This window comes from Nicotiana tabacum, chromosome 18 (genome assembly GCF_000715075.1).
Source record: "Nicotiana tabacum cultivar K326 chromosome 18, ASM71507v2, whole genome shotgun sequence".
Classification (NCBI taxonomy): Eukaryota; Viridiplantae; Streptophyta; class Magnoliopsida; order Solanales; family Solanaceae; genus Nicotiana; species Nicotiana tabacum.
Window position 1 is genome coordinate 50,442,276 of NC_134097.1, and position 20,964 is coordinate 50,463,239.

Below are 20,964 nucleotides of genomic sequence, written 5' to 3' on the forward strand. Positions count from 1 at the left end.
CTCAACGACAATCGAAGGACATATCCCTCAACAATAGCAATTCGGAATTAGCAAAGCCGACTCGATGTAGAACACACGTCCATATTGGCCTATCAATGAACCCCTTATCAAGGAGTTCCTGATGCTGCTCCTTCAACAATTTTAACTCTTCCGGTGCCATACAATACGATGAATTAGAAATGGGCTGAGTGCCCGACATCAAATCAATACCAAAATAAATAACCTTGCCCAACGGCATGCCCGACAACAGGAAACACATCCGAAAAATCCCTTACCACCGGAACTGAGTTGATGGTAGGAGTCTCTGCACTGACATCACTCACGAAGGTCAAATAAGAAAGACAACCCTTCCCAACCATCCTTTGGGTCTTCAAAAAAAAATCACTCTATTGGGAATATAATCCATCGAACCTCGCTACTCAATTCGTGGCATCCCCGGCATAGCCAATGTCACCGTCTTAGCGTAAGATTCCAGAATGGCACGACACAAAGACTACCAATCCATACCTAATATCACATCAAAAACCACCATACTAAATGACAAAGTATCCACCTAGGTATCCAAACACCCGATAGTCACCACACAAGGTCGATACATGCGGTGCACAACCATGACATAACCTATTTATGAGAACTCCCGGTCTTCAAATCCGTATAGCACACGAATCACCATATCTGATCCCAACTCCACCGCCTGTACATCTAACACACCTCTAATACTCGATCATTCCACGAGGGATACTCTTATAATCTTTCTGTGCCACCAAGCAAACTCGAATATCAGCAATCGATCAATAAGATAGTGCCGCAATACAAATGAAGTATCCTTAACTCAAACATATTGCCCTTTCTGAAAATGTATACCCTCTTCAAGCCACAACAATTAGTAATATAATTTACCTAGTCATCTGAAACTGTCCATGTTGCCTAAGAATTCATGACCTTCTTTTCGGAACTAAACTGTGACCTTACACATGCAATCCTCACTCCTACATAACATACCGCATATACCATGCCATCCCATGATAAATATGAGAACTTCATAGTCCATTCCGAGCCACAAGCAACTATCTACTCAACTAGCCAAGAGCTTTCCATTTGATCCCATCTAGAAGAAAATCACTATATATCACATGCTCCTCACTCCAGTAGAAAATATACATCCCTAACCATGGTAGAAACCATCAAGAACTCTCTGAATCCCATCTATACAAAACCAAACCATCAGGACTGAATACTTTTAACTCAACCAAGTTACGCAGGTCACCAAAAACCCATAAACATTGTCGTGAAACACCTGTAGAAACTCATTACCTCACAAGCACCCAAAGAACCAATCATATCCCTCACCATGCCGATCCGACCTACTACAAAGCTATCATATTTATCCAAGTTCCTTCTAAATTACCTTCAACTAGATGTTTCTCCTCACCATAATACCGCAATCCTCAACTCAAACTCACCACACAGGACCCAAGCATAAAACTACACCGTTTAAAGGCTCATAAATTGCTGATACTCTGTTAAATATCCCCAAAAGCACCACATTCAAAACACTTACCTTGAAGAGACTTCCTGCGAATCCAAAATAATTACCTTCACCTTCCTGATACTGATATGCAGAATCTATAATTTATATAGAAATGCCATAAGTCTTGACACCCTCCAATGTAAACCTCAGTTTCTAGCCAAATACACATCCTAAATAATTCCAAATTGTTACCTGTAAATTATGAACCCGTCAGAACATCCTCGAGAGTCGTCCACTCTACTTAGGTCTCAATTAGGCTGATCAAAAGGTCCGAACGACATGTGCCCCATTAGCACAACAACACCTAAGGAAGTAACCCATCCTTCCAAGAAGCCGAGTGATATCCTGCTCCATACCGTTTACATCCCTTACGACAACAACTAATTCATCCAACGATTTCTCATATACTCACAATGCATAACACACCACTATCCAAAATTTCCTTTACTCGGGTCATCCTTGATCTCGACCTCTGTAAGCCACTAGTGATTCACCGGTATACCATGAACTGAAACTAATACAATACCTAGCCATTCAATTAACTATCAATAGCAGACTCCCCCACTTGGCTCAAAGCCATAGGCCAAAACTCGCAATGCCCATACTGTATTACTGCCATAATACTATAGGGAAATTAAACTAAATCCTTTATAAGCTCATGCAACACAATCATCAAGTACTTCAAATCATCCGAAAATCTTGCATTCACCCTTGTAACGGTTAAGACAACTCTCATACGCAATCCAAACTAAAACTACAGCACATATAATTCACTGGAAAAAGAGGACCTCCAACAAACAATATAGGGGTCACACAAACTTCTGAACACTACGTAGGAGATAATCCACCTGCTTTTCCTAAAACTAACTCCTCTTCCTACCCTTCCACCGTCATAAACATCATGCAATCACTTAATCTTCCTGAGTCTGAACTCATATCCATAAAATCTACCTCACTCCCCGCCTAAATAACATGAAAAGATCCTTCAGCACACCCACAACTCGGGGCTATGCATCAAATTACGATGGAAATCAAGCACCAGATAGTTCTTTCTACCCTCAAGCAGATCCTTCTCGTCATATACAAATCATGTGAGCGCACCTCGCAGTCACATCATACCCATCACGTAGCCATCCAATCATCACTTTCTTTAATAGACACACTATCGAACATATAAATCCAAAAGCACGTGCTCACACAATCAACACCTCAGTGCTCAAGTTGTAGGCAAAGCCCGACCTCAAGTCCTCCAGACTTGCCCAACATCAACACAGAGAAATCACATCTCGCCCCTCGATCAGGGAATCACAAGCCATCGATGCACAACTAATACCGAGCATTCATGTGCTCATACGAACGCGTGGAAGGAATTTCAAGAGTTACATTTAAGGTTGACTCAATGACGCATGATAAGAATTCAAGAATTTGGGATTTCCTAAAGGTTCTACAACCTTTCAAAGATAAGAACAGACGTCTCCGTACCGATCCGCGAGACTCTACTAAACCTGCTCATGACTCGTGAGACCTATGTAACCTAGGATCTGATACCAACTTGTCACAACCCCAAAATCGGCCCGATAGTGATGGCGCCTATCGTGAAACTAGGCCAACCAACACAATCCCAAATCAAACAAATATTATATAAAAGGAACATTTTAGGCTATTAAACAAATTAAATCCCATAACATGAGTCTAACTAACAAGTGCAGAAAAAAAAACACAAGCCCGACATCGGGGTGTCACAAGTCATGAGCATCTACTAAGTTCTGAATACAACAAAGAGTACCATAGTCTGGAAAAAAAATACTAAAACAGTCTAAGGAAGATGAGATGGAGAAGAGCAAGACTGCGAACGCTAGGCAGCTACCTTGCTAACTCTGATGGACCTGCCACTAAGTACTCAACACCCGCTACCGGGTTCAAAAATACCTGAATCTGCACACAAGGTGCAGGGAGTAATGTGAGTACGCCAGCTCATAACGTAATAAAATTAAATAAAGACTAAGAAATAAGAAAACACATAATCTACGTAATAACACCACAGTAAGTACAGGATGTTTCCAAAATAGTATATAAATCAAGTCATCTTGTTAAAATCCAAATTCAGTAAAAATCCTTTGAAAAATATCTTTCTATCACTTTCAACAGAGATTCAATAAAGTTTAGAATAAAAATGATGAAAGTCGTAAATAGCCCCTCGACAAGACATGTATCATAAACCACCCTTCGGGCATAACATCAATCAGAAACAGCCCCTCGGGCTAACTCATAATCACTCGTAATCAGTCCCTCGTGCACAACTTGTATCAAGATCAGCCCCTCCGGCAACATCATATCACTCACTTAGGGTACCCGCGCTCACTGGGGCTATTCATACTCTAGATGGGCTCCTACAGCCCAAGCACTATAACAAGCCATCTAGTGGCATAAATCAGTCAGCCCCTCGGCCTCATAAAAACAAGCCACCTCGTGGGATAAATCAATCAAGCCCTCGGCCTCACAAAATCATGAATCAGTAACAACCTGCTACGGTGTGCAACCCAATCCCATATTATCCTTACAACACAGTCCTTCGGCCTTACTCTGTCAGAAAACTTTCAAGCCACTCGGGCTAATAGTGAAAAGGGTGCTCAGCCCAAAATATAATTTTATATAACAAACAAAGTAAATAAGACTGAGTTACGAAATCTGTAAGAGTATAGCATGGCTGATTACAGATATTATATCAAAACAGTAAGGGGTAATAGTAAAAAAAGCCCCTAAGGGTCTAACCAGCTTGGCACAAGGCCCAAATATGGCGTTCAGCCCAAAATATAGTAATATTTTCCAAAGCACAATAGTATCAAATAATTTCCAGTCAAATATGCGACTTAATGGTCGTACAGGATGGACCAAGTTACAATTCCCAACAGTGCACGCTCCCACGCTAGTCATCTAGCGTGTGCGTCACCACGAAGTAGTGAAACAATGTAAAATTAGAGGTTTCATACTCTCAGGACAAGATTTACAATCATTACTTACCTCAAACCAGACAAAACTCTAACCCGTGAAGCCATTGCCTCTCGACTCGGCCTCAAATCACCCCAAATCTATCAAAAATCAGAATCATATCATCAATACATGATAAAGGAACAAACCCCACACGAAAATTATTAAATTAAATCATAATTCCTGAAATTGGCCAAACTCGACCCCCGGGCCCACGTCTCGGAATCCGATAAAAATCACAAAACTAGAATCTTTATCCTCTTACGAGTCCATATAAACCAAATTTACCAAAATCTGACTCTATATGACCCCTCAAACCCTAAATCAAAACTCTCCAAAATCGCAAGCACTAACCCCTTATTTTACCCTTAATAACCACTAATTACATGATTAAACCACAGACAACTACCAAAATCACGAGTATTAAGGCTCAAATTACTCACCTCAGTGAAAACCCCCTTGAATCCCTCTTCAATTTGCTCCCAAAAGCTCCAAATCCGGATGAATAATTGACCAAATTTCACGAAGGGGCCTTTTTATACATTCTTCCCAGCACTTCCGCATCTGTGGCCCAATTCACGCACCTAAGGGACCGCACCCGCGATCTAAACGCCTCATCTACGCATTTCACTTAAATCTTCAGCTTTAGCATCTGCGCCCCAGGCCTCGCACATGCGGGCTCGCAGGTGCGGTTAAATCCTCCGCTCCTGCGACAAATTCCGCATCTGCGGTTGCTTCCCGCGTCTGCGATCATCGCACATGTGGTCCCCACTCCGCAGGTGTGGAAACATTAGAAGAAGCAGCTTCAGCTGCAAAATCCCACTTCCAAACTTCTCCGTTAACCATCTGAAATCATCCCGAGCACCTCAGGGTCTCAACCAAATATACCAATATGTCATATATCAACATATGAACATAGTTGAACCTTCGGAACACTCAAAACAACATCAAAACACCAAATTACCCTCGAATTCAAGCCTAAAAACTTCTAAACTTCCAAATTCTGCAAATGATGCCGAAACATACCAAACCTCGTCTAAATGACTTGAAAGTTTGCACACACGTCAAAAATGACACTATAAACCTACTCCAACTTCCGAAATTCCATTCTGATCCCGATATCAAAATTTTCACTGCCAACCGAAAATTGCCAAATTTTCAATTTTGCCAATTCAAGTCTAATTCCACTACAGACCTCCAAATCACATTCCGGCCACGCTCTTAAGTCCAAAATCTCCTAACGGAGCTAACCGAACCATCAAAATTCACATCCGAGATCGTTTACTAAAAAGTTAAAATTTGGTTAAACCTTTCAAATTTAAATCTTCAAGCTAAAGATCATTTTTTATATCTGTTTTGATTATCCTAAAACCCAAAACAGACGATTATATAAGTCGTAAAGATGGTTGGAGTTTACAAACACCCAACCCCATATGGCAATGCCTGGCATGCTGCTTACCATACTAAGCACATCGTGGCAAGGGCGGCCTCACCTGACTTGACTCACCCTTATATTGAGAACTTGAGGCCCTGAAATTCTGGCCAGCCCCTGAATATGTGGAATGATCAAATCTCTTACCGCTAAACTGAGGGGGCGCACTAGCCAATGGCTGGGCTGGATACCTGGGGTATTGTGGTCTCTGACCACTCGAAACTCACCAGAAGGACTCGAAGACCTCCCTATTTTATTTTAGGCCCTATTATGCTCACGATCGGCCCTCTACTTCTGCTTACGCTCCTCTACACCCTGAGTGTATGCCTGAACACAATTAATATCCATGTCTGCCTGAAGTGAGACCGACATACAATCGTTAAGCAATTGCGGCTCTAACCCTATCACGAACCGGTGAACCTGATCCTCTATCTTAGATACAATAGTGGGAGTATACCTAGCCAAAGAATCAAACTGAAGATTGTATTCCCGAACACTCATGTTACCCTGCCGAATGGTCAAGAACCTATCAACTCTGGCACGTCTAAGCCCTGGTGGCAGATAATGACGAAGAAAAGCCTCTGTAAACTCCTGCCATAGTTTTTCAATTGTAATTCCTACCTAGCTTGTTTAGAAGCATTCCATAGGAAACCCTTTGTAAACCTTAAACCTGTGTGTTTTTGGTTTGGATAAAGTTAGTCATGTTGGAAAGTTTTTGTAATTGAGTTATTACAAAGTGGCTTGTAATAGAGTATTATAGGTTAGTGAAGGATTAAGAGGTTAATTCCTAGGTTGCATAGGTTGTATTAAAGTTGTTCAGTAGTGAAGTTGAAATCCTACAAGGGTAGGTCGTTGTTTTTAATCCCATTGAGCTAGGAATTTTCCACGTAAAATTCCTTTGTCATTATATTTACTGCAGTGTGCGTGTGTACTGTTGAATCTGGTAGAGAACTTGGTTCTCTATAGAGTTTAGTGGATCTTTATATTCTATTAATTGGTATCATAGCGGGTTCTTTCTATCAGGTTAACACCTACAAATGATCCTCATGGTTGTTCCTTCAAACTTCGAAGAAGGCTAGTCTACTTATAGACTTCCAAGGTTCAAGGAAATACTATGGATGGTGGAAAACAAGGATGCACGACTTTATCATGGCTAAAGATTCTGAGCTATGGGATGTTATATGTGACGGACCCTTTGTCCCTACAAAGAACCTTGGTGAATCAGGTGTAGTCATCCCCAAAACTAGGAAGGAATTCAATGACGCTGATAGAAAGGCCATAGAAAAGAACTTTCGTGCCAAGAAAATTCTTGTTTGTAGCATTGGTCCTGATGAATATAACAGGATATCATCATGTTAATCAGCAAAAGAGATATGTGAGGTTCTTCAGACAGCTCACGAGGGAACAACACATGTGAAACAATCCAAGATTGATATGCTCACAACTGAATATGAGTTCATCAAAATGAAAGATAATGAATCCATCCAAGATATGCATACTCGATTTACCTCCATCATCAATGAGCTTCACTCTATTGGTGAAAGTATTCTAAGAAACAAGCTTGTCAGAAAAATCTTTAGTGTACTACCCAATTCTTAGGAAAGCAAAGTTAACTCCATTATGGAGGCTAAGGACTTGCAGACACTGACCATGAATGAACTTGTTGGAAACTTGAAAACCCATGAAATGAAGAAGAAGAAGAAGAAGAAGAAGAAGAAGAAGAAGAAGAAGAAGAAGAAGAAGAAGAAGAAGAAGAAGAAGAAGAAGAAGAAGAAGAAGAAGAAGAAGAAGAAGAAGAAGAAAAAGTAGTAGAAGAAGAAGAAGAAGAAGAAGAAGAAGAAGAAGAAGAAGAAGAAGAAGAAGATTAAGAAGGACAATGAAAGAAGAGAGCCCAAGAGGGAGAAGAACCTTTTCCTTAAGACGGACAACAATGACTCAAGTGGTGAAGATGGGGACATGGCCTATTTGACAAGAAGATTCTTGAAGATGGTTCACAGGAATGGAGGCATTCCAAAAAGGGAAAGTTCCAGCAAGCCATGAAATTATGACCTCTATCATAAATATGGCAAGCCAAGACACTTCATCAAGGATTGCCCCCTTCTAAAGCAAGATCAGTACAATAACAACTTTGTACCATAGCAAATGTGCTAATTAATGCATACCATAGTCTTATCACTGATAAAGATGCATTAATTATGGAACAAGGAAAACCTGAACAAACTAGAGATGACTTAGTAGTCATTGTAGTCGATTTGAAAGAAACGATAAAGAACCAGAAAAAAGAAAAGAATGCCTTAGAAGAGAAAATTGTCAGTATAGAACATGAAAGAGATGATCTAATGGTTATTGTGGTGGACTTAAAAGAAACCTTTGAGTGTGCAAGTAGAGAAAAAAACCCTCATTGAGAGAGTTGATGTCGTTGAGCGAGAAAGAGATGACCTAGTAGTGGTGGTAGTAGACTTGAAAGAAACAACTGAGGAATTTAAAATGGTAAGGAAGTTGTAAGTGAGGCACATATTACGCTTGAAAATGAGTTGAATTTGGTGAAGACTAGTCTGTGTGCTAATCTTGAGAAAAATAAAAAGCTTCAGGAAGAACTAGGGAAGGTAAAGAGTGACCTTGAAAAATTGCTTAAGTGGACCTAGTTCTCTAATGCCATCACTGCCATGTAAACCAATAGCGGGGGAAATAGATAGGGTACTGGGTTTCAAAAGGAAAAGATTCCCTACAAAGTGGAAAAGTATTGTGAGATTTGTAATAACAACTTTAATTTCGTTCATAAAGATTTCTAAAATCTCTGGTCAAAGTAAGTTGCGATGTGATGGTCCAAGCCAACTCATTTTGAGGGCTCTAACATTTTAAGAGGTCGTTTGGTAGGAGGTATTAGAAAAAATAATGCAAGCATTAGCTCTACGCATTACTAATACCTTGTTTGGTACCTTTTTTTAAACTTGTGTATAACTAATACTTATATTAGTTATACATCATACTTGGCATTATCTTATGCATAAGTAATGCATAGAAAACCATGGCATTAGTAATACCAAGGCTTTAATGCATGCATTAACATGGTTAAAGACAAAATTATCCTTAAAGTCCCTTAAAGCTAGAGAATATGAAGGGCATTTTTGTAAGCAACTATTTTTTTTAAAAATTATGCAATGCTTTATAATTTTAATACACCACACCAAATAATAGATAAGAATTAATATTTGCATAACTAATACTTGCATTACTAATGCATGCATTAGTAATAGACATTATTCCACATTATTCTTATACACCCTACCAAACGACCCCTAAGTGTCCAGAGAAGCTAAAAAAGAAAAGGAACTTATATGCATGAGAAATTAGTACCTTTCTCAATACCAAAGCCATTTCTTCCCAAAATGAAACTACTCACAAACCACATTGTACAACACATGCAATGCACATATTTTTATGCAATAACTGAAAATTCCTCCTACAGTACAACTACCCATTTCCTACAGTTAGACAATCAGAACTTCTCCCCATATCCGATCACCCAACCCCGCCTTCCCCCCTCTCCGATCACACTTTTGCCCCATTCCCCACTCGACTGGCTGAATCTGTTGCATTTCTCCTCTCAGAATCTGCAAATTTGACAAAAAAATGTCACAAGGAGACACAATACCTCTTAACTCGACATCCCAACCGGACATTGATGAAATCAAAAACCTCATTTATTCCCATCCTTCTACTGTCCTTCTAGCTCGCCCTCCTTCTCCTCCTCGTGCTGCCATCCCTATTTCTTATTCTCCTTTCATGCCTTCCAATATTCGCCCTCCACCTCCCCCTACCGCCAATCAGAAGAGGACACACGTCCCTTCCGTTCCCGCTCCTCCTCCGCTGCCTTCATCAGCTCAACAGTCCAATATAGCCGCTATGGGATTCGGATCTCCGCCAAATACGCTTACGGAGCCTGTTTGGGACAACGTCAAAAAAGATCTCTCCAGAATTATTAGCAATTTGAAGTTGGTGGTTTTCCCTAATCCGTATAGAGAAGATCCGGAGAAAGCGCTTCGGGATTGGGATCTCTAGGGTCCTTTCTTCTTCATTGTCTTCCTTGGTCTCACCTTGTCCTGGTCTGCTTCTGTTAAAAAGGTAACACATCTACATTGCCATTGTTATGAACAATCACTGTTAATCCATTTGGTAATTTTCCCTTACTATATGAAGGCTCCGATTTAAATCCCTAGTTATGCCCAATTTTGCATGTGTTTTGTCTGAGAAGGTACTGATATGTGTAAGCTTTCTAATATACTCCCTATATTTTGATAAAGAAAATAACAATAGGTTCATTTTAATTCGTACTACTTCAGTCCTAGTAGTTGTGATTAGATAATAGGCATGTTTTAGTTCAAGGGATTACTGTACGCTCAAATTAGATCAATAGACTCCTGTACGGGGGAATTAAAAATTAAAGCTTTAAAGATTGCGCGTGCTAGGGGAATAAAATACAAAGTGATCTATCCGCAAACGGCTCGATCAACACTTACATAGATCTAAACCATCAGTCACAAAACTTTTCATGCTACCAATCATAAGGGTTTTGGCATTTCTTTCAAAAGCAGGTGCAGAATGAATTATTAGCCCTGTCGCAGAGAAGCCAAAAAATAGGATCTCGGCAAAAAAAGAAAAGAAAAATATATATTCTAGGCATAACATGCTAGTGTGTTATTCGCCTTAAGGTTACTTTTGTTTAATAAGATGAAGAAATTCATAGGCGGAGTCATTTCTTGCGCATGAGTTGTCTGCACAAGTACACTTCCCATTGATAACCTGAAATGAATATTTGACATATGTTTTATTATCAAACATCAAACTATTAACCACAAATATAGTGATTAACATAATATCCCTACACTGTTTCTCCTCCAAGAAGCCTACATCCATTACCAACTTGGTAGGAGATAGCTGGTAATAGGTGGAATAGTTGAGGTGCATAAAAGTTGGCTTGGAACCACTGTTATTAAAAAATAAAATTGGCGTTAAAGACCTTGATTGACATTTTATGCTCTAGAGGTAAGACACATGTCTCAATAGCGCCAATCAGAAACCAACACCTGTCCCTTCTATTCCCATCCCGCCTCTGCTGCCTTTATCATCAGGACAATTGAATATAGCTGCTATGGGATCTGGATCTCCTCCAATACGCTTACGGAGTCCATCTGGGACACAGTCAAAAGAGATTTATCCACAAATATTAGTGATTTGAAGCTTGTGCTCTTCCCTAATCCATATAGAGAAGATCCAGGGAAAGTGTTTCCGGTTTGGGATCTCTGGAGACATTTCTACTTCATTATCTTCCTTGGAGACCTTTCTACTTCATTGTCTTCCTTGGTCTCACTTTGTCCTGGTCCGCCTCCTTAAAGAAGGTAACTCACCTACGTTGCCAATTTTATGAACAATCACTGTTAATCCATTTAGTAGCTTTCCCTTTCTATACGAAGACTCCGATTTAAAATTTAAATCACTAGTTATGTCCAATTTTACATGTGTGTTCTGCTAGAAGGTACTCTATTATGTAAATTCTGTAAGTATAGTCACTATATTTTGGTAAAAGAAGCAAATAGGTTCAGGTGAATTGGTACTACCTCAGCCCTTTTGCATTGTTATTACAAGTTCAATGGGTTTTAGATGAATTTCATTTTCGTGATTTTGTGGGTACGTTCTTGTAGTTTTGAGGTATATAATTTGACCAATTCTAATTTACTATGGCACCAAAGAGCGTACCTATATGCTCAAATTAGAGTCTAGAGGAATAAAAAGATAATGCTTTGAAGAGTACAAGTATCAGAAGAACAAAATAAAAGTATAATCTATCCACAAACAGGTCGATCAAAACTTACATAGATCTAAAGCATCAGTCACAAAACTTTTCATACCACCAAACAAAAGTGTTCTGGCAGGTGCAAAAAAATTTCCAATGAAAAGGAGAAATTTGTGATGCCTTTTCTCTTTTTGATGAAGTTGTGATCTTCTGGTGTAATCTTCTATAGAAATTCGTGAGAGTTAATTTTACTAGTCATATTGAAGATAAACGAAATAAGAAAATCTGTAGGCTTACTCCTACTTAATAAGCTAAAGAAATTTATAGACAGAGTCATTTTCCGGTCATGAGCTGCCTGCACAAGTATGCACAAGCACATTGCCTATGGGCAACTTGAAATGAACCTTTGACATATGTTTGTTTATCAAATATCAAACTGTTAACCACATATTTTTGATGAAGTAAGTGGTATATTAATAACAAAAGCATCCAGCGGATGCAAAATTACAAAATAGGAGAAGTATCAGCTCACAATATAGACAAAAACAATCAGAGGATTATGGAGCTGATAAATTCCAAAAAGAGGTCAGGACTATATATAGGGGTATGGTAACCCAACTAAAAAGGAAAACTAAACATCTAGCCTTAAGTTGACATCTGGCAGTTGAAATACCGTCAAAGCATCTTTGATTCCTCTCAGTCCATAAGCATCACAAAATAGAAGCAGGAACCATAGACCAAATTTTCTTGATGGATTTGTCAACTTCCCAGCAGCTCCAATACACAAAGGTTTCCCTCACACTACATGGCATAGTCCAATGTAGTCCAAAAAGTGAGAGGAACATAGACCATAGGCCAGTCGCAACTGAACAATGTAGAAATAGGTGATTGATCGATTCAGAGTTGCAGAGACATATGTGACATCTGTTGGCTAATTGGAAATTCCTTCTGATGAGGTTGTCTTGAGTTAGGCAAGCGCCATGTAGAGCAGTCCAACAGAAAGCACTGATCTTTGAAGGGAGCTTCATCTTCCATATACGTTTCCACGGGCATCGATCAATCAATACTTTAATAGAGATCAGATTAAAATAACTTTCTTTGACTGAAAAAGAACCTCCCCTCTTGTTGCCCCATTTAAGTTTGTCCATAATCTGAACGTTGACTGAAGCACTTTGGAGACTACAAAGAAGAGACAACAAGTCCTCAATCTCCAAATCATTTAGGTTTCTTCTTAAGTGAGGGCACCATGAGTTCTCCACCCAATTCTGAGCAAATATAGAATCTGGGTTAGACACAAGCGAGAACATTCTTGGATAAACATTTTTTAGTATGGTAGTTCCTATCCATAAGTCCTTCCTGAATAGGATACGTTCACCATTGCTTAACTGGAGTGAAGTAGTAAGAGAGAAAAAATCCCATAATGACCTGATGCCTTTCCATAGCCCACAACCATGAGGAGTATTAGCAAAACTAGAGCACCAGTGGCTGTCACAACCATATTTGGCTTGGACTACCAAGAAGAGCCAGCAAGTCCTCAATCTCCAAAGGTTTCTTCTTAAGTGAGGGCACCATGAGTTCTCCACCCAATTCTGAGCAAATGTAGAATCTGGGTTAGACACAAGCGAGAACATTATTGGATAAGCATTTTTCAGTATGGTAGTTCCTATCCATAAGTCCTTCCAGAATAGGATACGTTCACCATTGCTTAACTAGAGTGATGTATTAAGAGAGAAACAATCTCACAATGACCTGATGCTCTTCCATAGCCCACAACCATGAGGAGTATTAGCAAAACTAGAGCACCAGTGGCTGTCGCAACCATATTTGGCTTGGACTACCTCCTCCCAAAAAGCCATTCCTTCTTTATTATACCTCCCGTGCCATTTCATAAGCATACTTTTGTTGTGTAAATCCAAATCCTTGATCCCTAGTCCCCCAAGTGACTTAGAAAGAATTACCTTAGCCCACTTCACATGGTAAAATTTATGTTTTTTACTGTTGCCCTCTTATAGGAATGAACATCTCAGTTTGTCATGCTATTTCTGAACACTAGATGGAAGTTTGAAGAGGGATATAAAGTAAGTAGGTATGCTATCCAAAACACTATTAATAAGGGTTATTCTGCCACATAGGGAGAGATGTTGCTACTGCAAGGAAGCTAATCTCTTCTCAAAATTTTCAATGATTCCATTTACAGTAGATTTCTGTCTAGTAGCCAGAGGAAGGCCTAGGTAAGTTGTCGGGAAGGACCCTATATTACAACACATAATTTCAGCCAAATCCTCTAAACCAAGAACTACATTAATATGATAAATGATGCTTTTATACATGTTAACATGTAGCCCTGACAGTGCTTCAAAAATCATCAAAGTGAGACTAAGATAATGAACTTGAGTCTTCTTAGTACCACAAAAAATAAGAGTATCATCAACAAACAGCAAATGTGAAACTGAGACTGAATGACCAGATCTATTGCCAACCCCAAAGCCCTCTAACCAGTGCAGTTGTTTGGCCTTGTTTTAGCATGTTATTGAGTCCCTCCATAGCTAGAATAAAGAGGAAGGGGAATAAAGAATCCCCTTGCCTTATTCCTCTCTTGGGAGGATAAAAAACAATCGGGCTTCTATTTACCAAAACAGTATATTTGACAGTGGAGAAGCAATATTCAATCCACTTGATCCATTTAGCACCAAATCCAATCTGATTTAGAATCGAGATGATATATTTCCAGTTGATTTTGTCAAATACCTTCTCTATATCAAGATTGAATATCAACCCAAGTTCACCACTTTTTAGCCTCCAATCTAAGGCTTCACTAGAAATAAGAGCAACATCTATTATTTGTCTACCTTTGATGAAAGCATTCTGATAGTCGGAGACCAGCTTCCCAATAACCTTTTTTAGTCTTTTAGTAAGTACCTTGGCCACTATCTTGTACATACTGCCAGTGAGACTGATAGGCCTGAAATCCTTAAGTTTGAGAGATCCTTTCTTTTAAGGAATGAGGGCAATGAGAGAAGCACTAAAGGATTTTACCATATGACAATTACTGTGAAAATGGTTGAAGGTTCCCATGATCTCCTGTTTGATAGTTTCCCAACATTTTTTATAAAATACCATTGTAAAACCATCTGGACCGGGACTTTTATTAGGGGAAGAAGACTTTATGGCATTCAAAACTTCTTCCTCATCAAAAGCAGCTTCTAATACCTCCATCGCCTCATTATTTAGATAGCCCAAGCCTTCGAAAGTAGCGTTTGGTCTCCAATCTTCATTCTCGGAGTAAATGTCCTGATAGAACTCCAAAATCACACTTTTAATTTGCTCCTTATCTTCAATAATATCTTCTCCCACTTGGATTCTGTCAATACAATTATATCTCCTGTTGGAATCGGCTAACTTTTGGAAATATTTAGTGTTTTTATCCCCCTCCTTATACTACAAGCATCTTGACTTGTCTCCATAATGTCTCTTCAGATCTGGCAAGCTGCTGCAATTCCAACTTTAACTGCAAAATTTCATTGGATTCAGCTTGAGTCTTCAGTCTTTTTTCTATAGCATGCTCCATTAGTAATAGTTCTCCAAGTGCTATGTTAGTTCTAGTACTAACTCTACCAAATACTTCCTTGTTCCAGATTACTAGATCTTTCTTGAGTAGATTCAACTTCTGAGCAAGAATAAAGTCGGAGGATCCATTCACCAAATAACCTTGCCACCATTGTTTGATCATAGCACCAAACCCTTCCTGTTGCAGCCACATGTTCTCAAATTTGAAGTAAGAAGGTTCATTAGTCCCGGCCCCCCACCCTAATGCAATAGGTCTGTGGTCTGAAACCACTTTGGGAAGAGCTTGCTGTTGAACAGAGCCAAAAAAATCATTCCATTATGAAGAAATCAAGAACTTATCGATTCTTGAGGTTTGCAAGGAATTTTCACCTCTAGCCCGTGTGTAATAAGCCCCTTGGAGTGGAAGGTCTACCAAGCCCATGCCTTGAATAAATTCAGAGAACATCCTCATAGCCCTTGATCTTCGAATGCAGTTAAATCATTCATTCTCAAAATGACATCCATTGAAATCCTCCCAATCACTCAACTTTCATTCCACAATCCTCTCACAGCAGCCAATTCATCCTAAATTTCAATCATTTCCCAATTAGAGTGAGGATCGTAAACACTAGTAAAGCAAAATCTGAAATCAACACGACCCCCCTGTAGCATAGAAGAGATAGAGAATTGACCATGCTTATACTCGATGTAATTGCAATGTCTTTTATCCCACAAGATGATAACACCTCCTATGTTGCCTATAGCTTTCAATGCAGTTCAGCCGACCCATCTAGACCCCCAAATCTGTCTAACAATATCCACTGGACAATTATCTGTCTTGGTTTCTTGTAAGCAAAGAATGTCTGGACTTCACCTCTTAACTAGTGACTTTATTGTGTCTCTTTTGCTCATGTCATTGAGCCCCCTAATATTCCAGCTGATGATTTTAGCCTTCATTCGGAAAAGGCTTTGTGGTACCTGCCCCTAACTGAACCTTTACCATTTTTATATGTAATTGAACACTCCAGCTTCTTTATTTCTTTTTCCCCTTTGTTCTTTAATCTCTTCTCTATGGTCCCCTTCAGCCCTTGCATGAGCTTCTGAAGTTGCCTCTTTTGCTCCATTCGAAGGATCATATCAAATATTTCATGCTGAAAACCAGATGAATTAATTACAAAAGCCTTTCATGCATTAGTCATCGCTACCTTGGTCCAGTGGGTGGTTTCGATAATCATTGTTGTGCTGATAGTTAATTGCCCTAATGCTTCATGCCATGGTAGGGACATAGTTTCGCTGCCAAAAAGAGAAGAGATATCAGGATCTTGGAGTCTTACCATGGAGAAGTTGGGGAAATTCGATGGTAGAGAGAGGAGTGAAAGGTTTGGACTTGGATCAGCTTCATCATCAACATCTTCTTCTCTATCATCGAAGTCACCGTACCCAAAATTAGAGGTAGAAGCAGTGGCCATCTGATTTGAGGGGGTAAGGTTGGGCTCCCTTTGCAAAATCATAGGTGGGCTTCAAGAATTAAAGAGTGATTGGGCTGACCCAAAAGATTTAGCTCTCCATTTCATTATTTCTTTCCCTTTTGAAATAACCTTGGCCCTCTTACCTTGGTTATAGTTATTGTAGTATTTATGGTCCATCACGAGAGGGTTAGTAAATTTAGCTGACTTGTTGACCTTTGAGTTGGCCAACTTTTTTGTTAGACCGGGCCTAGATTGAGATACAAATTTTAAAATAGCAGGTGTGGGCCTCGATGCAGCCATCTCCTTAGACCAAAGGTCTTTGGACCTTTGGTCAATAGAAAGTGATTGAGAGCTAGTTCCGGCAGCAGCGATACTGCAGTGGCCATCTGGAATAATGGAGATAACAAAGACCAAATCTTCCACAACCAGGTCAATTTTACTTGGAGGATCTTGGACTTAGTACTTGATACAAATACGAGCCCACATGAGGTTGTTTCCATTCTTGGTGTCTACATCTATATCTATATAACCACCACAACAATTGCCGGTGAACTTTAATATTTTTTCAGACCACCCATGCAATGGAATCCCAAAAGCCCTTACCCATTTTTGACCGAGAATATTCTCAAAGATTTTTGTACCCATGGTCGGAGACCTCCAGTCGAGGGAGAGTCTTCTCCTGTTCCAGAACCAATCGCTAAACTTGACCCTTTCAGCTTCCTGCCTCAAGGGAAGCTCGAAAAGGAAGAGATTGTGAGTTAGAGGCTTAACTCGCATACCAACCATCACTTTCCATCGACTAGAGAACCATGTCTGAAGCACTTCAGGTTGAGGATCAGAACAAAAGGAGTCATTGAAAGCTCCGACTAGGCAGCTGGATAAAATCTTACTGTTTCTGTCTTCTGGGTTGGTGTGAGATTCAAAACCACGCCATTTTTGTAGGCTTGCTGCTTGAAAATAAGATAGGTCCAGCGAGGTAAATTTCTGATGAGAAGTGTTGGGGTTCCCCATAAATCTTAGGATCTTGTCTGCCACGTCACTCCAGCCCAGGTTGTAATCCTTCTCCGGGATTATAATTGTCGATTTCCTTTCGCCAATCCATTTTTCAACTCGAATGAAACGACCATATATGTTGTAATTTTGATATTCTCTGTGAACAAGATTTTGTTGCTGGAAACATCACCTGAACCCCTGGAAGCTTGCTTGAAGTTATCACATACCCATCTCAGATTGTCCTCATCAATTTTAATATTTTCTAATAAAACGGGCACTCCTTTCTATGAGAAGGAACCACCTAAGATGACCACACATTTTTATCAAACTAACATAACTTCCCTACATTATTTCACCTCTGAGAAGCTTGTCTCCATCACCAACTTGGTGGGAGACAGCAGGTACACGCTGGAATAGTCGAGGTGCGCACTAGGTGAGTTTGAAACCATCATTATGAAAGTAACGGTGCTAAAGACATAGATTAACATTTTCAGCTCTAGAGGTAAAAGACATGTCTCAATCGCTTTGTGTCTCCTCAGTGTTCAAAATAGCGACCGCTTCCTCGCTTTAAGTGAAAAGAGAAGCAGAGCGCCAGGTAGGTCGTTACCCAAACTAAAAGCGGCTTAGGTGGTAAAAAGTGACCGCTTCTGCCAAAAAAGCGAGAAGCGGTGAAGCGGTAGGAAGCGGAAGAAGCGAGCGCTTCTGGAAATAAAAGCCCAAACGAATCCTTTTCAATTAAAAGACCCAAATCGAGTGAGTCTTCTATTTTAGTCATTCTTCATCAGCAACCTAGGGTGATAAACCAACGATTTGTTCCTCAAAAAAACAGCGATTTCTTCCTCACATGAAGCAATGATTTGTTCAAGCAAACTAGGGTTCTTCTTCTTCAATATTACAACAAGTCAACAACAACTTTCAAGTTTCAACAGGTATGTTTTTACTTTCATTCTTCTTTTTCTTTCTAAACATCCAAAAAGCGCCGAAATGCTGGAGAATTTTTTTTCAGAAAAATTCTGCCCCGTTTCTGCCCAAATTCTGCCAAATTATATATTTTTTTATTCTTAGTTCTTATGGTCTTTCTTATGTGTTATGTAGTTGATATTTTAATGGCGCCAAAAGAAGATAGGAAAGACGCGTCTTGGGCTTACTCGGGAAGAGTTAGCGAGACCAACAAGATGGCCATTAGATGTCTTTTTTGTGATAAGATTACAAATGGAGGAATCTATCGTCAAAAAGCGCATCTAATCGGTGGTGATCCAAATGTTGCATCTTGTCCTAAAGTTCCGGGGCATGTGAAGAGAGAATTGAAAGCATACCTTTAAAAAAGAAAGAGTTAAAGACTCAAATGATGCATGAATAAGAACTTTATAATTTTGATGATGATGATGATGAAACAGAAGAAGGTGACGATGCTTCGTCGCTTCCACCAAAATCACAAAAACGGGGAAGGATGCTTTCACCAATGTCTTCTAGTTGTGGATCTACTGGCAAGACCAAAGGTCCTATGGATTATTACTTCCTGCAAAAATCTGGAGATAAGGGATAAAAAAGTGGTAATCCTCAAGTTGATGCCAAAGCGATTTTGAAGCAATATTCAATCCATTTGATCCATTTAGCACCAAATCCCATATGATTTATAATGGAGATGATATATTTCAAGTTGATTTTGTCAAATGCCTTCTCTATATCAAGCTTGAATATCAACCCAAGTTCACCACTTTTTAGCCTCCAATCTAAGGCATCATTAGAAATAAGAGCAACATCTATTATTTATCTACCTTTGATGAAAGCATTCTGATAGTCGGAGACCAGCTTCCTAATAAACTTTTTTAGTCTTTTAGTAAGTACCTTGGCCACTATCTTGTACATACTGCCAGTGAGACTGATAGGTCTGAAATCCTTAAGTTTGAGAGCTCCTTTCTTGTAAGGAATGAGGGCAATGAAAGAAGCACTAAAGGATTTTACCATATGACAATTACTGTGAAAATGGTTGAAGGTTCCCATGATCTCCTGTTTGATAGTTTCCCAACAATTTTGATAAAATACCATTGTAAAACCATCTGGACCGAGACTTTTATTAGGGGAAGAAGACTTGATGGCATTCAAAACTTCTTCCTCATCAAAAGCAGCTTCTAATACCTCCATCGCCTCATTATTTAGATAGCCCAAGCCTTCGAAAGTAGCGTTTGGTCTCCAATCTTCATTCTCGGAGTAAATGTCCTGCTAGAACTCCAAAATCACACTTTTAATTTGCTCCTTGTCTTCAATAATATCTTCTCCCACCTGGATTCTGTCAATACAATTATATCTCCTGTTGGAATCGGCTAACTTTTGGAAATATTTAGTGTTTTTATCCCCCTCCTTATACCACAAGCATCTTGACTTGTCTTCATAATGTCTCTTCAGATCTGGCTAGCTGCTGCAATTCCAACTTTAACTGCAAAATTTCATTGGATTCAGCTTGAGTCTTCAGTCTTTTTTCTGTAGCATGCTCCATTAGTAATAGTTCTCCAAGTGCTATGTTAGTTCTAGTACTAACTCTACCAAATACTTCCTTGTTCCAGATTACTAGATCTTTCTTGAGTAGCTTCAAGTTTTGAGCAAGAATAAAGTCAGAGGATCCATTCACCAAATAACCTTGCCACCATTGTTTGATCATAGCACCAAACCCTTCATGCTGCAGCCACATGTTCTCAAATTTGAAGTAAGAAGGTTCATTAGTCCAGGCCCCCCACACTAATGCAATAGGTCTGTGGTATGAAACCACTTTGGGAAGAGCTTGCTATTGAACAGAGCCAAAAAAATCATTCCATTATGAAGAAATCAAGAACTTATCGATTCTTGAGGTTTGCAAGGAATTTTCACCTCTAGCCTATGTGTAATAAGCCCCTTGGAGTGGAAGGTCTACCAAGCCCATGCCTTGAATAAATTCAGAGAACATCCTCATAGCCCTTGATCTTCGAGTGCAGTTAAATCATTCATTCTCAAAATGACATTCATTGAAATCCTCCCAATCACTCAACTTTCATTCCACAATCCTCTCACAGCAGCCAATTCATCCTAAATTTCAATCCTTTCCCAATTAGAGTGAGGATCGTAAACACTAGTAAAGCAAAATCTGAAATCAACACGAACCCCCTATAGCATAGAAGAGATAGAGAATTGACCATGCTTATACTCGATGCAATTGCAATGCCTTTTATCCCACAAG

At 39.5% G+C, this 20,964-nt stretch overlaps 1 pseudogene; it reads left to right on the plus strand.

The window, feature by feature from the left end:
• The first annotated feature begins 9,516 nt into the window (after window positions 1–9,516).
• LOC107828522 (protein YIP4b-like) overlaps window positions 9,517–20,964 on the plus strand; it is a 63,717-nt pseudogene continuing 52,269 nt past the window's right edge.